We start from the raw sequence: 15,441 nt of genomic DNA, 5'->3' as shown, positions 1-15,441 counted from the left end.
GAAGAAAACTCAGTTTCTTGAGACTGGTTCCACTTTTGGCCATCTCAAACTGAAAGGGACAATCTCTTTGCTGGAGCAAGAGTGAAAATGTAGGTGCACCTCTGACTTCTGTTCACACACTACTTGTCTTGCTGCACTGGCAGAAACCGATCTTGCAAAGCAGACTCGCTTTAGACGTTCCCAGTTGAATAACTGGTGCCTTTTGAAAACATAGCAGGCCATCCAGCTGCCTTGGAGAGCTCTCAGCAAAAAAATCCACTTGGCACAGATAACCAGCTATTTGTGCCCACTACGCTCTGGCCAATCCCATCTTGGGGAGCCAAAACCCCGACAATGCAGTGGCAGAGCAGCTGATGGCCTCTCTGTAAATTGACAAATATTGGTCACACAATTTGATACCCAGAGGCTCTAGATGCAGATGGATTAACTCGCTCCAACCCTCACTCACATTTCCCATGGCAAACAGAATATAGAATTTGGGAATCAGTCATGTAAGCCGGGGGGGGGGAGATAGAATCATAGAATTGTAGAGTTGGAAAGGACCCCCAGGGGTCATCTAGACCAACCCCCCGCAATGTAGGAGCCCCAGCTAAATGCCAGATGGGAGTGGCACAGGGCACAGAAGGGCTGCAGCTCAGTGCCAGAGCATCTGTCTTGCAAGCAGATCCCAGATTTCTCTAGATTTCTTGCAGTGCCCTATGTTCCTATGTAAATCTGCTGCCTGAGATAGACACTTTCATTATAAGAAGAGGGTCAAGTTTCTAGCCCTTATGGATTACGAAGCGATGCTTCAAAACTTATGAGCAATGCCTGGTGGGAAATCTCAGGAGTGTTGCTGAGTGCGATTCCCAGCATCTCGCTTCAGAGCCCCGCGCCTCTACAAAAAGACCTGTAGCAAACAAAACATTAATTTATTGCGCCACGAGCTTCTGTGATTGAAGATGTTCTCGCCTTCGCTTCGCAAGAGCCTCGGCTGCACGCTAATAGTGAAAACGCCGCCATAAATCCTTTTCTTGGCTTTACAACCTCCAGGTTTGGGAATGGGCCAGGAAGATGAAATTCCAGCTGAGCGGTAAAATTCCACCCACCTGCCAGCCTCAACCTCACAGCAGAGACGGCAAAGCGACGCAAAGCTTGCAAACCACAAGCCCCTTGATGCCAAGCGAGGAGGAGGGTCGAACCAAGCCAGTGTGGCCACATAATTCCACCTTTAGGGAACAGGCAGGCTTAAATCTCCTGCTCATTGTCTCAGCCCACCCCTAGTGCTGTTGACCAGCCCACCTTCCACTGCCCAACTATTTAAGCCTTGAGCTGCAACGCACACAGGGAATTTGTGTCTGCACAGCAAATCCATCGCTGTCCATATCTGAGTCATTGCTGCAAAACGGAAAATGGGGGTGGGGTGGGGGAGAGACCCTGTGAAAAGCAGGATTAACACCCCGCCATCAGGGCCGCAGCCACATGCAAGCTTACACAAATCAGTTTTAATTGCCAGAGCAGAGTGGCTATTAGGAGATAAAAAATGTGCAAAGTGGCTTCCTCTTTTGGAGGAAAAGAGTATCACGGAAGGCTTTAATGGGCTCTGTTTCTTAGAGATGTGAGAGAGATGAGAATTTGCTGGCGACCCATCAAGCTGAATGCAGATTACTTGTCGCTGGCAGAAGGCCTGGGCAACTGGGAATTGTTTCTGGCAGATAGCAGGGGCAAAAGTGTCATTGATCCGGGTGGGCCACCAAAGTTAGCTGGTCCAATGTGCTCAGGATATTCTCTCTCTCTCCCTCTCTCTCTCTCTCCCCCCCAATCTCCCCTTTCTCTCTTACTTCCTGTCACCCCTTTTCTCCAGAGCTGGATTAAGACTTTTAGAGGCCCAAAGTACTTAAAAGATGTTGGTGCTCCTGTATATTTTTAATTCAAAATATAAACAATAATAAACCGTAAAAGAACATTATATTTTTCGAGACGAAACAAACCCTGCGGTAAGATGGAAAAAAATGTTTATTTGTTTACACTTCCTGTTTTTTTTTAAAAAATCTCCTCCTTTTTTGAATTGCAATGTCTTTGATTAGATCCTCAGAACTCATCTTACGTGACACATCTGCCTCTATACTTAGTAGAGATAAGGCATTCAGCCTGCCTCGTTCCTTAGTGGTTCTGTGGGGATTTTTTTTAATATACTTCGAATGAGAAAATGAATGCTCAGCTGAGAAATTTGTGATCATTAATGTTAAGAATCCAGCAATGGAAAATTTCTTCGGTGCCTCCCCTTCACTTGATGCCCGAAGCATGGGCTTATTTCGCTTAATGTTTGACCCAGCTCCCCCCCCCCCCACTTCCCCCCCCTCTCTCTCTCCCTATACCCACCCATCCACCCCAGAATTGCCTCTCTCACAAACTGGAGTCAGACTACCCTGGGAAGGAGCTGCCTCTGATAGCTCAGTGTGGAGAGCATGAGACTCTTAATCTCAGGGTTGTGGGTTCGAGCAAAATAATTCCTGCATTCCAGGGGGGTTGGACTAGATGACCCTCATGGCCCCCTTCCAACCCTACAATTCTATGATTCTATGAGCTCAGCCTAAGGCAGCTGCCTTGGTTCCTATTAAACAGCTCTTCATTCAGAATCATGAGGACTAGCTTCTTACTTTATCTATAGGAGAAGGGCCTGCACTCAGCAGAGGAGCCTTGCACGCTGAAGGAACGTGCCAAGTTCAATCCCCGGCCTCTCCAGGTAAGGCTGGCAGAGACCCCGTCTGAAACCCTGCAGAGGTGCTGCCAGTCAGATCAGCAGGAAGGACGAATGGTCCGACTCAGTATGCAACTTCCAATACTCCTAAAGTAGCCTGGAAGGAAAGAGTCCAACTCATTGCCCCACCCACTTCCACCTCTGGCCTGCCCACCATGAGGCCTCCATCATCATCATCATCACCATAATCACCATCATCATTTATTTATATCCCGCCATCTGGCTAGGTTCCCCCAGCCACTCTGGGCGGCTCCCAACAAAATTATTATTATTAATACAGTCATACCTCGGGTTACAAGGGACGCAGGTGGCGCTGTGGGTTAAAGCCTCAGCGCCTAGGACTTGCCGATCGAAAGGTCGGCGGTTCGAATCCCTGCGGCGGGGTGCGCTCCCGCTGCTCGGTCCCAGCGCCTGCCAACCTAGCAGTTCGAAAGCACCTCCGGGTGCAAGTAGATAAATAGGGACCGCTTACCAGCGGGAAGGTAAACGGCGTTTCCGTGTGCGGCTCTGGCTCGCCAGAGCAGCGATGTCACGCTGGCCACGTGACCCGGAAGTGTCTCCGGACAGCGCTGGCCCCTGGCCTCTTAAGTGAGATGGGCGCACAACCCCAGAGTCTGTCAAGACTGGCCCGTACAGGCAGGGGTACCTTTACCTTTACCTTTACCTCGGGTTACAGACACTTCAGGTTTCGTTTTTTTGGGTTACAGACCGCTGAAACACAGAAGTACTGAAACAGGTTAGTTCCGGGTTTTGGCAGCCACGCATGCACGGAAGTGCTAAATCACGTTTTGCGCATGCGCAGAAGCGCCGAATCGCAACCTGTGCGTGCGCAGACGCACTGCTGCGGGTTGCGAACGTGCATACCTCACGGATCACGTTTGCAAACCAAGCGTCCACTGTAATAATAAAGCAATCAAACATTAAAAACTTCCCTAAACAGAGCTGCCTTCAGATGTCTTCTCAATGTGAGATAGTTGTTTATTTCTTTCACATCTGATGGGAGGGCGTTCCACAGGGCGGGCGCCACCACCGAGAAGACCCTCTGCCTGGTTCCCTGTAATCTCACTTCTCGCAGTGAGGGAACCACCAGAAGGCCCTCAGAGCTGGACCTCAGTGTCTGGGCTGAACAATGGGGGTGGAGACGCTCCTTCAGGTATACTGGACCGAGGCTGTTTAGGGTTTTAAAGGACAGCAGCAACACTTTGAATTGTGCTCGGAAACGTACTGGGAAGCTCCTCCAGCTCAGTCAATAGAGCACGAGCCCCACATTGGGCAAATATTCTTGCATTGCAGGGGGTTGGTCTAGATGGCCCTTGTGGTCCCTTACAATTCAACAATTCTGATTCTACGAATTGTGGCCCCTAGGAAGGTCCAGCGATGCTGAGTGCAGTTCCTGCACCTCCCTTGCCTGTGCTTTCCAAGACAGCTCGAAAGCAACCAGCCCAAAAGCCAGGATGGATGGAGCAAGCTGCCCTCCTTCTGACCCAGGAATCCTCTGTTCCCTTCCTCTGCTTCACTGTAGACAAGCAACGAAGGCTCCGCAAAGAGACATGGCACAGCCGTCAACCAAAGCCGTTTCCCGCCACAAGCCTTTGTGCAGCAGGGCCTGGTTCGCATCCCTCACTCCTCATTTGGCTGGCACTCCTGAGATGCGCGGAGGAGAGCAGGCCTGGCTGAGAGACGTCAAGAGGATGCTGTCGTCCCAATGATGCGTGCCACCTCTGCTGCATCCGCGACGGACGCTATCGAACCTGACACGGGCGACACGGCTTTCAGGGAGGAAGCGCAGGAGAGTTGGCGGGGGAAAGTGTCAGGATGTCATCCCTCTGTCACCCCCTGACACTGTCTCCCCTCCCTGCTCCACCGCTCTCTGCTTCCCCCCTCATTACAAGCCCCTCTCCTTGCAGAGCCAGTCAAGACCTGCACCGTGCTCATTCTCCCCATACAAGAGTAATAGAGGGCCATCCTGACGGCAGCCGTACTGCAGCCATTACTGACAATGGAGGATTAATGAGGCGTGTGCCCCCAACCTGCCGCTCTGAGTTTGGCTCTCCTCGCTGAGCATGCCCTGCCGGGGGCTTGCTCTTTAGTAATGGGGGCCCAGGGAGGCACAGAAGTGTTGCCTGCCGGCCTGATCTGATGGGCCTTCTTCCCTCTTTGCAAACAGCAGCGACTCAGAGCAAGCTGGGCTGTTGTGAAATTACACATATACCAAGAAAAAAGCACACCAAGAACTCAGGCCAATGTAAGTTTCAGTAGTGGAAGTGGTCCCTGCTCGCAAATCAATAGTCAATTGTAACAAAAACTAATCCATTCAAAAGTATGTATTCTGACAAGGATCACAAACTCAAATAGAGATTACAAACTCAAACAGAGGTTACAAACTCTTAACTCTTTTGAATGGGTTAGTTTTGGATTTGATAGCCCGCCTTTCACTCCCCTTCAGGAGTCTCAAAGCGGCTAACATTCTCCTTTCCCTTCCTCCTCCACAACAAACACTCTGTGAGGTGAGTGGGGCTGAGAGACTTCACAGAAGTGTGACTGGCCCAAGGTCACCCAGCAGCTGCATGTGGAGGAGCGGAGACGCGAACCCGGTTCCCCAGATTAGGAGACTACTGCTCTTAACCACTACACCACACTGGAGAGGATATATTGATTTAATAGTATCCTTCCTGACTCACGCTTGTGAGTCAGCAGCAGAGTGACATTCCCAAATATATAGCAGGAAGCTAGTTGGTAGATTCGTTTGAATCTCTTTACTTAAGCAACCCAATCTGGCTTTGTTCCAATTGGGTTCTGTACCTGGTAAGTCCCCTTTTATCCCTCCTAAAAAGAATAAAGACAAATGAAACTTCTTTTAAAAGTAACATGAAGTTTACTCACATTCAGTTCACAGTTGGATCCCTGAAGGCAGGCTTTAGCTTAGAGTACTATACTTATCAAACCTTTATTAGGCATTATGCAGGTAAAACCATAAAAGGAAAATAACATATAAAAGCCTTGAGATATATATAAAAAGGCAGGAGTTGGCTACATACAAATATAAATATATACATATAGAATCAGTGGTTTTCCTTGTTAACCTGCTCCTTGGAGGACTGCTGCCAAAAACACGGCTACCCCCGCCGTTACCCTTTGGTCAGCGTCGGATAGGTAGAGTCCCACACATTCAGCTTGCTGGGGTTCCAGACCACCCGAAAGGGGGGACAGCACGCGTTGACGGAGCGTACTGTACAATGGGCAATGAAAGAGGATATGCTCTACAGTGTCCGGGACATTCATAGAACATCTGCAGAATCTCTTGCTTCTGGGAATGTTTTGATATCTTCCCCAGACAAATGCTGAGGGAAAAACATTCAAACGGGCCAGCATAAAAGCCCTACGTTGGGCTGGGATTATTAATTTAGAGACGTAATTGGCTCTGCAATCTAAGATATTTAAATCGTAGAATCTGGGGGAGCAAATTTTGTTTACAGCTGCCATAATATTTTGTCTCTCGACATCCTTTAGTCTAGTTAGGATATTATGGAGAATATATTGCTCATTAGAATTGTACAGGAGCTCCAGCTCGATGCCTAAAGATTCAATTTTTTTTTCAAGGTGCTGATACCATCTTGATTTATAAGGGTCTTTGAGCAAATCAGCGAGCAGACTTGATGGAGGGCAGCGAAAATGGCAGCGTAACCAATACTTTATTGAGGTGGACCATGCCCAGTATTCCATTGTGTGTATGCCTATTTCTGCACACATTGTTTCATATTTGATCATAAGAGGGAGTCCAAGAATACGTCTCAAAAAGCTGGAGTGAATCTTTTTTATATCACTGTTATATGCTTGGACCCATAGCGGGATACCATAGAATATCTGGGATTGCACTTTTGCTTGAAATATCTGATTGGCCGCAGGAATAAATTGATTACCTTTCTGATAATAAAAACGGGCAACTGCTGATGAGATGCACTTTGCCTGTTTTATGGCATTTGTGCGATGGGTTGCCCACCCTAAGTTGCTCTGGAATAAGATTCCCAGATATCTATGGATTTTCACTTGTTGGATTTCTTGCCCTCTTATTTTCCATTTCTCTAATTTCCAACCATTCGAGAAGACCAAAATTTTTGTCTTCTCATAATTTATAGAGAGTTTGTTACATTCGCAGTAAAGGATCAGTGAAGATATAAGACGTTTCAGACCCAAGCTCGTTAGTGATAGTAAGACAGCATCGTCTGCGTATAATAAGAGAGGAACTGGTTTCTGATTAAGTTTAGGGGCATGTGATTCTATTTTTTGAAGGTAATCTGGCAAGTCTGATAAAAATAAATTAAATAGAAAGGGGGCAAGAATACACCCTTGTTTTACCCCTTTCGAGTTTGGGATGTCTGAGGAGAGGTGACCTTTGGTGTTAAGTTTGACTTGACAGGTATTGGAAGAATGTAGATTTTGCATTAGAATCAATAAGCGCTGATCAATTTTTAATTCTGTGAGTTTCCTCCACAACTTTGGGCGGTCAATTGAGTCGAATGCACCACGAAAATCTACAAAAGCAGCGTATATCTTAGATTGCCTTTGGGATCTGTATTTTTCAACCAGATGCATAAGTGTAAGACAGTGGTCTAGAGTAGAGCAACCTTTGGAGAAACCTATTTGTTCTTTCCCTGGTAAATTTAGATTTTTCATCCAGGTAAGAAGTTTAGATAAGAGGTGCTTAGCGTAGATTTTCCCTATCACTGATAGTAGGCTTATCGGTCTATAATTCCTTGGTTCTTTTGGGTCGCCATTTTTAAAGATTGGAATAATTATTGATCTTAACCATATCTCAGGTATGGTCCCATATTTATCTATAAGAGTAAACAATTGAGCTAAGGGTTCTGCCCACCAATCTATATAGGTCTTAAATAGTTCTATTGGTAGACCGTCTGGCCCAGGAGATTTCCCCGATTTAAAGTTTTTAACTATCTCTCTAATTTCCTCTTCCTCTACCCTTGGCCACTCCTGGAGTTTATTAGTTTTATTTTTAATGGTTTCATTTCCTTTAAGTTCACCGTGTAGATTGTTAAATACAGATGTAAAGTATTGGGACCATTTGGATTCTGCAATTGGTGGCAGAGTTAGTTGATTTTCGGCTTTCAGTCCTCCGTACACTAGGCTCCAGAACGCTTTGTTGTTTTTACTCTGAATTGAGTCGAATAATTGTAGCCATTTTTGGGTTGCGTATTTCTGTTTCTTTTCGGCCAGAATATAATGGTATTTTCTTTTTTCATCAAGATAAGAGGGCTCTAGTTTAGTGCGATTATTTTTAAATGTTTGGCGCAGTTTTCTTTTTAGCTGGAAACATTCATCATCAAACCAAGGGCTAGCGCTATATTTAAGTTCCCAAACTTTAGGTGGAGTACTAAGCTCTACAAGCATTTGGAAGATTTCATTATAAATTTTAGGAATATCACAGTAGGAATTAGTGGTCTTTAAGTTGAATAATACTTGTTTTCTCAGGTTAGCTGTAAGTTTATGCCCCACTTCTGCACTCATTTCCTGGGACCATTTTAATTGGGTCATTTGTTTGTATTGAGAAGGTTCTATGATATTGTGCTTAGTTATTTTGGTTTCGTCCTTTAAGCTAATAGACAGCAATAATGGCTGATGATCGCTTTCAGTGCGCGTTCCAATTTTGAGGTCCATGATCGAATTTATAATATTATAAGGGACAAGAATATAGTCGATGACACTGCATCCTCGGGGGGAGAAGTATGTAAACTCCCCGCTTCTATCGCCATTTGTTGAACCGTTCACAATCTGCAAATTAAAGTTGTTACATAATTCAAGTAGGCGTAAGCCTTCGTTGTTAACAACCCTGTCTCTGGAGAATCGTCCTATTTTCAGGGCATGTGCGATATCATTATCAGTATTCCAATTTAGTTTGCTACATAGTTGTTCATTGTTGGTTCCCACTCTGGCATTAAAATCACCTGCTATTATCAGTGAGGCATTTGGGTATTTATCGGACAGATTTTCTATATAAAAGGTTAGTTGTGACCAATTTTCACTACTGATGTTGTTTTTGGTTGGGGGGATATAGACATTTACAAGTAGCAAAGAGTCTTTTTTTTGGGTTAAAAGTAGAGCTTGTGCAAGTGGTAAACATATTTCTAGTTGCTTGATTTCAAACCCTAAGTTATCTTTGATCATACAACAGAACCCTGCTTTCGGCCGGCCCTTCGTGTTTGTTTTCAATGCGGGTTTCGTATAGGAGATGAATCCGTTAATTTTAATATCTCTAGTTGACCATGTTTCTTGTAGGAGTATTAGTTCAAAATCCTTAAAGAAGTTCATTAGGTCTGGGTCTCCGTCTTTGTTTCCCCACCCTGCGATATTCCAGGACAACAGGCGTAGGATCCGTTTTTGGGTTGGTGGCTGGTTGACAGCATTTAGTCATTCTAGTTCTGTCATTAAGTCCAGCGAGGAATTTTTTCTTGTGCAGATACAGCCATTTGTCGCTGCTTTCGGTGGGGGACGTAATGGTGGATCTTTTAGATTCTTTTTTAAAGTGCGGGAAATTAGAATTTCCTCCCTTTCTTGATTTTCTTCCTTAACTGTTCCTTGTTCCTGAGAGATTTCTGTGGTTGGTGGGCTATTATGGACAGTAGGACTGTTTTTAGTCTCTACTTCCATTTCTTTGGCCTCATTAGGTGTTGAGCTCGGTGTGTCAGGTCTGTTGGAGGTCATCTTTTGTTCGGCTTAGAGTTACAGAAGAGGGTTCATCCTGTATGAGAAGGAGCCCGTGTGCTGCTGGCTGAGAGCCAGCAAACAACAAAATACATCAAGAGGAAGAAGAGGGAGGTGGCTGCATGACTGGCCCTTTTACGGGGTCTCCCAGGGTCAAGCCCACCTACCTGGTCACATGCAGGGGGAGGAAGCTCCAGACCAGAAGTGACAGGAAGTCCTCCTGGCTGGAGTAATGCTCTTCTGCGTGTCCACTCTGGGCAAACAGGAAGTGTTGTATTTGACTGCTTGTGTTATATCCCACAGGTGGATCATCTGCATTGTATGCAAAAGGTCCCAGGTCCCGTCCTCAGCCTCTCCAAGCAGCTACAGTGGTGCCCCGCAAGACAAACGCCTCGCAAGATGGAAAACCCGCTAGACGAAAGGGTTTTCCGTTTTGGAGGCGCTTCGCAAAACAAATTTCCCTATGGGCTTGCTTCGCAAGACGAAATGTCTTGCGAGTTTTTCCGACTTTTTTCCCCCTTTCCCCCCTTTTTCTAAGCCGCTAAGCCGCTTATCAGCTGTTCCGCTAAGCCGCTAAGCCGCTAAGCCGCTAAAAGCCGCTAAAAGCCGCTAAGCCGCTAATAGCGCTAAGCCACTAAGCCGTCAATGGGCTTGCTTCGCAAGACGAAAAAACCGCTAGACGAAGAGAATCGCGGAACGTATTCTTTTCGTCTTGCGAGGCACCACTGTACCTTACTGTTCCTCACTTACTGAGGTATTCGGATGGAACCAGAAGCGCCTGCATCTAACACACTTGCTCCCCCCACTTTCTCTCTGCCCCTAGTGACTGTTCCTCCCCTCCTCATTTCCTCATATGTGTAAACACACAGAGGAATTACAGCGAAGAAACTAATGCCTTCAGCAAGGTTTATTGACCTTGTTCTCGAGTAGCGTACATTTATGGGGGGGAATAGTATCATTAAATGCAAACAGGCAATCATCGTTGCAATCTCAGAACGGTTAGCTTTTTAGGAACAAATGTGCTTAATGGAAAGTGTTTGGGGGATTTGTTATTTATTTACTTATTTGCCGTGTCAAAACGTTTAGTGTTCATTTAGCACTGCCAAGCATCTTTAAATAATGTAATGCAGATTTAGAAACCTTCTTGTTATAAGAAATACAAATTACCTTAACGTCGCGAGGAAGACTTATCAGGAGGTGACCTGTACCTGCTTTCCAAATATCAACCACCAATGAGAGCTTTCAAGGCCCTCTGCGTCTTCCTTCTTCTGGTTTTGTGGCTTCGAAGCAAACTTTGGCTACAGCCACACCATATATTTAAAGCACTGTGATACCACTTTGAGCAGCCATGGCTTCCCCCAAAGAATTCTGGGAGCTGTGGTTCATTGAGGATGCTGAGAGCCGTTATGAGACCTCTCTGTTCTCCTCTCTGAGCTTCAGTTCCCAGAGTGGTTTAACCAGTGGCGTAGCGTGGGTTGTCAGCACCCGGGGCAAGGCAAGTAATTTGCGCCCCCTAACCCGTGGATTTGCGCCCCCTAACCCGTGGATTTGCGCCCCCTGACCCTAACCCCCAGTTGTTGCGCCCGGTGCGGCCGGCCCCCCCCGCACCCCCCACACTACGCCACTGGGTTTAACTACCAAGCCTTCTTCACAAGGAATTCTGGGAACTGTAGCTGTGGGCAGGGAACTAGAAGTCCGCTAACAAACTCAGCTCCCAGAATTCTTTGGGGGAAGCCATGGCTGTTCAAAGTGGCATTGTGGTGCTTTCAATGTATGGTGAGGATGTGACTTCGGACTAGACAGCTCTTCAAACAGAAAAAAGAAAAAGGTAAAGGACCCCTGACAGTTAAGTCCAGTCGCAGACAACTCTGGGGTTGCGGTGCTCATCTTGCTTTACAGGCCGAGAGAGCTGGTGTTTGTCTGCAGACAATTTTTCTGGGTCATGTGGCCAGCACGACTAAGCCGCTTCTGGTGAAACCAGAGCAGCGCACGGAAACGCCGTTTAACTTCCTGCCAGAGCAGTACCTATTTATCTACTTGCACTTTGGGGCATGCTTTCAAACTGCTAGGTTGGCAGAAGCAGGGACCAAGCAACGGGAGCTCATCCCGTCATGGGGATTCAAACCGCTGACCTGATCGGCAAGCCTTAGGCTCTGTGGTTTAACCCACAGCGCCACCCGCATCCCTTATTTGGCTGTAATAAACAGAGCTAATAGGAATCTGCATATGTTTGGATACTCTTCCACATTAAAGGCACCACCTAATTCTTCAGAGTGGCCTATATGAAACCTTTCTCTGCTGTATGCTAATTTTCCACATGCAGAGAGGGTGTGTGTGTGTGTGTGTGTGTGTGTCTGTGTCCCCTTTAAAGTGGTTTTTATTTATTTAGAAAAAGTCCATTTTTTTCACCTCCTTCTACTGTCTCTTTCAGCAAGGAGGGAAACCAAGGGGTGTGGCTGTCAAATTTACGACCCATCAGAGGGGGACTTTGGGTCCCCGTTGCTACTTGATTATCAGGCGGCTCTTGAAGCCGTAAATAAATAAATATTGTCGCCTGCCTTCATCTCGAGGTGCCTTTTAATCTTCCTGCTATATTTTACACAATGCGCCTGACTCCCAGCTGGCTTGCACAATATCTCATTTTAGCATCTGATACAAGGGACTGGATTAAACCCAAGGCCATTGTGCTGGATGTTAATCATCCCAGTCAGGAGGAAAGGAAGAAGATGAACCGCCATCAACTCACTGCTGCTGCTGCTCAAGACTCAGGCCCCAATCCTCCCCTGCTGGCATTATGCAAAGCTGACTCACCTCTTGGTCTAAGGTGGGCCTTTTCTGGTTCCTTATAGAATCATGGAATTGTAGAGTTGGAAAAGAGACCACCAGAGCCATTTAGTCCAACCTGCTGTGATGCAGAAATCTTTTGCCCAATGTGGGGCTCAAATCCACAACCTTGAGATTACAAGTCTCATGCTCTACTGACTGACATGGCATCTCCTCAACCAATACCTGTAAACTAGGGCAGAGGGGACACCCATTCAGGAGCTTCTTTCAGAAGGTGGCATTGCCAATCACCTAGTACCTGCTTGTGTAAGGGACGCGGGTGGCGCTGTGGTCTAAACCACTAAGCCTCTTGGGCGTGCTGATTAGAAGGTCGGCGGTTCAAATCCCCGCGACAGAGTGAGCTCCTGTTGCTCTGTCCCAGCTCTTGCCAACCTAGCAGTTTGAAAGCACGCCAGTGCAAGTAGATAAATAGATACTGCTCCGGTGGGAAGGTAAAGAGCATTTCCGTGCGCTGTTCTGGTTTCAGCAGAAGCGGCTTACTCATGCTGGCCCCATGACCCGGAAAGCTGTCTGTGGACAAACGCTTGCTCCCTTGGCCTGAAAGCAAGATGAGCGCTGCAACCCCATAGTTGCCTTTCACTGGAGTTAAATGTCCAGGAGTCCTTTACCTTTACCTACCTGCCTGTGTGTTACAGGTTCACTTCCGAAGGCTTATACCAAGTCCCTCCATCCTGAGATATACAGTGGGTGGGCCTAACAGACAGGACTTTTTCGGTGGTGGCACCCAGAATTTAGAACAGTCCCCTGAAAGGGGACTGTCTTTCCTGTTAGTCACCTTGGTTATAGGTGATTAGAACTCATGGGCATACAAATAAGCTGAATGTTGGAAGAATGCCAGGTTTTCCCCAGGCATCTGGTTGGTCAGTGTGAGAGCAGGATGCTGAGCTAGGTGGGCCACGGCCTGATCCACCAGGCTCTTCTTATCTTCTTATGCTGGAGGCGGGCATAAATAGAAGGATGGATAATATTTTACTACTTCAGCAGTCAAAACAGAGGCCCTGAAAAATGTCTGAACACTCTGACTGTGTTTCACCTTCCTGGCCTGCCAAACGTTTCTCCTGGCATCTCCCAAATCTGCCAGGAGCACATTCAGGAGAGGTCCAAAGCTTTGTGAGCGAAGTTGCTGTATCTATCCGTTAAATGGCTGCTGTTCCTGGCATGGGCCCCGACCAGCTCCACATTGTCACTGGGCTGGCAGGAGGGCACTGAGATGATGCCGCTCCCATGCCAACTGCAGCCTTCCCAGCTAATACTGTTCCTGGCCCCAAGCGCTGCCAGCAAGCCTAGATTTTAGCTGCCTCAAGGCAAGAAAGCATAACAAGGCAAGGCCCAACATGGTTCCAAATCGATAGTTTCTGATATGGCAAATGAACGGCCAATGCTTTTTGACCACTTCGTTGGCAGTGGATGTAAGAAGATCAGAAGAGCGTGCTGGGTCAGGCCTGTTTTCTATCTTCAGGAGTGATCAACAGGCTCTCCCACGTTGTGGAGAGATTACTGGCTTGATAACCACTTTAACACATCGAAAGAGTTCTGCTCGCTCAGGTCAGTGGTCTCTCTTTGTGGGATGTAATCCTCTGGAGCAGTCAAGTACAACATTTCCTGTTTGCTTAGAGTGAACATGCATGGGGAATGTTGGTCCAGCCAGTTGAACTTCCTGTTACACCTGGCTGGAGCATCCTTCCTTTGTATGTGACTAGTAGGTTGGTGTGACCAGCGGCGTAGCGTGGGTTGTCAGCACCCGGGGCAAGGCAAGTAATTTGCGCCCCCTAACCCGGGGCAAGGCAAGTAATTTGCGCCCCTAACCCCTAACCTGCCGCCGCTGCCAGCTTCTTCTTGTTGCTGCCTGGGCTGGTCAGATGTGGTTCTCTCCCGCGCACAGCGCTGCGCTGGGCGGCCGCTGCACTGTCCCTCCCCCAGATAGTCCCTCCCTCGCTCTCTCTCCACTCTGCACAGCAACGCACGCCTGGCACCCTCCCCCTCCACAGTGGGCGGCGACCTGGCAGCTCGGATCGGATTCGCACAGCCAGCACTGCAGTGAGAGAGAGTGAGTGAGCCAGGTAGGGGCAGAGAGCTGCGAGTGCGAGCGCGCCCCCCCTGCACCCCCCACGCTACGCCACTGGGTGTGACCTTTCCAGACCTGGTAAAAGGCCAAGTCACGTAGCCACCTCTCTTATTTGTTGTCCTGCCTGCTTCCTACTTCACCTGGACTGCACTGCTGGCTACCAGCCAGCAGTCCCTAGGTTATCTCCCATATGGGGTAAACCTGTTTGTACATATTTGTAACTTTAAGCCTTAAGCCTGCCTTCAGGGATCACACTGTGTTCTGCCTGATCACGAATACAGTGGTACCTCGGGTTACATACGCTTCAGGTTACATACGCTTCAGGTTACATATGCTTCAGCTTACAGACTCCGCTAACCCAGAAATAGTGCTTCAGGTTAAGAACTTTGCTTCAGGATGAGAACAGAAATTGTGTTCCAGCAGTGCGGCGGCAGCGTGAAGCCCCATTAGCTAAAGTGGTGCTTCATGTTAAGAACAGTTTCAGGTTAAGTATGGACCTCCGGAACGAATTAAGTACTTAACCCGAGGTACCATTGTAAAGTAGTGATGTATGGAAGTGAGAGCTGGACCATAAAGAAGGCTGATCGCCGAAGAATTGATGCTTTTGAATTATGGTGCTGGAGGAGACTCTTGAGAGTCCCATGGACTGCAAGAAGAACAAACCTCTCCATTCTTAAGGAAATCAGCCCTGAGTGCTCACTGGAAGGACAGATTGTGAAGCTGAGGCTCCAATACTTTGGCCACCTCATGAGAAGAGAAGACTCCCTGGAAAAGACCCTGATGTTGGGAAAGATGGAGGGCACAAGGAGAAGGGGACGACAGAGGACGAGATGGTTGGACAGTGTTTTTGAGGTTACCAGCATGAGTCTGACCAAGCTGCGGGGGGCAGTGGAGGACAGGAGTGCCTGGCGTTCTCTGGTCCATGGGGTCACGAAGAGTCGGACACGACTAAACGACTAAACAACAACAAACCATTGTAAAACTACTTTTTGTTTCTTATGAATAAGACTGTTGCGTCTTTATTCTTTTAGGAAGGGTCAAAGGGGTGTCACCAGGAATAATAGAGCACATCTCA

General features: G+C 47.4%; 1 protein-coding gene across 4 annotated transcripts in view; it reads right to left on the bottom strand.

Moving 5' to 3' along the window:
• Positions 1-15,441, bottom strand: part of ELFN1 (extracellular leucine rich repeat and fibronectin type III domain containing 1) — a 267,561-nt gene that overhangs the window by 87,315 nt on the left and 164,805 nt on the right. The gene's annotated exons all lie outside the window — the stretch shown is intronic.

The sequence above is a fragment of the Podarcis cretensis genome (assembly GCF_951804945.1).
Source record: "Podarcis cretensis genome assembly, chromosome: 14".
NCBI classification, from domain to species: Eukaryota; Metazoa; Chordata; class Lepidosauria; order Squamata; family Lacertidae; genus Podarcis; species Podarcis cretensis.
This window is presented reverse-complemented; position numbering and strand designations above follow the sequence as displayed.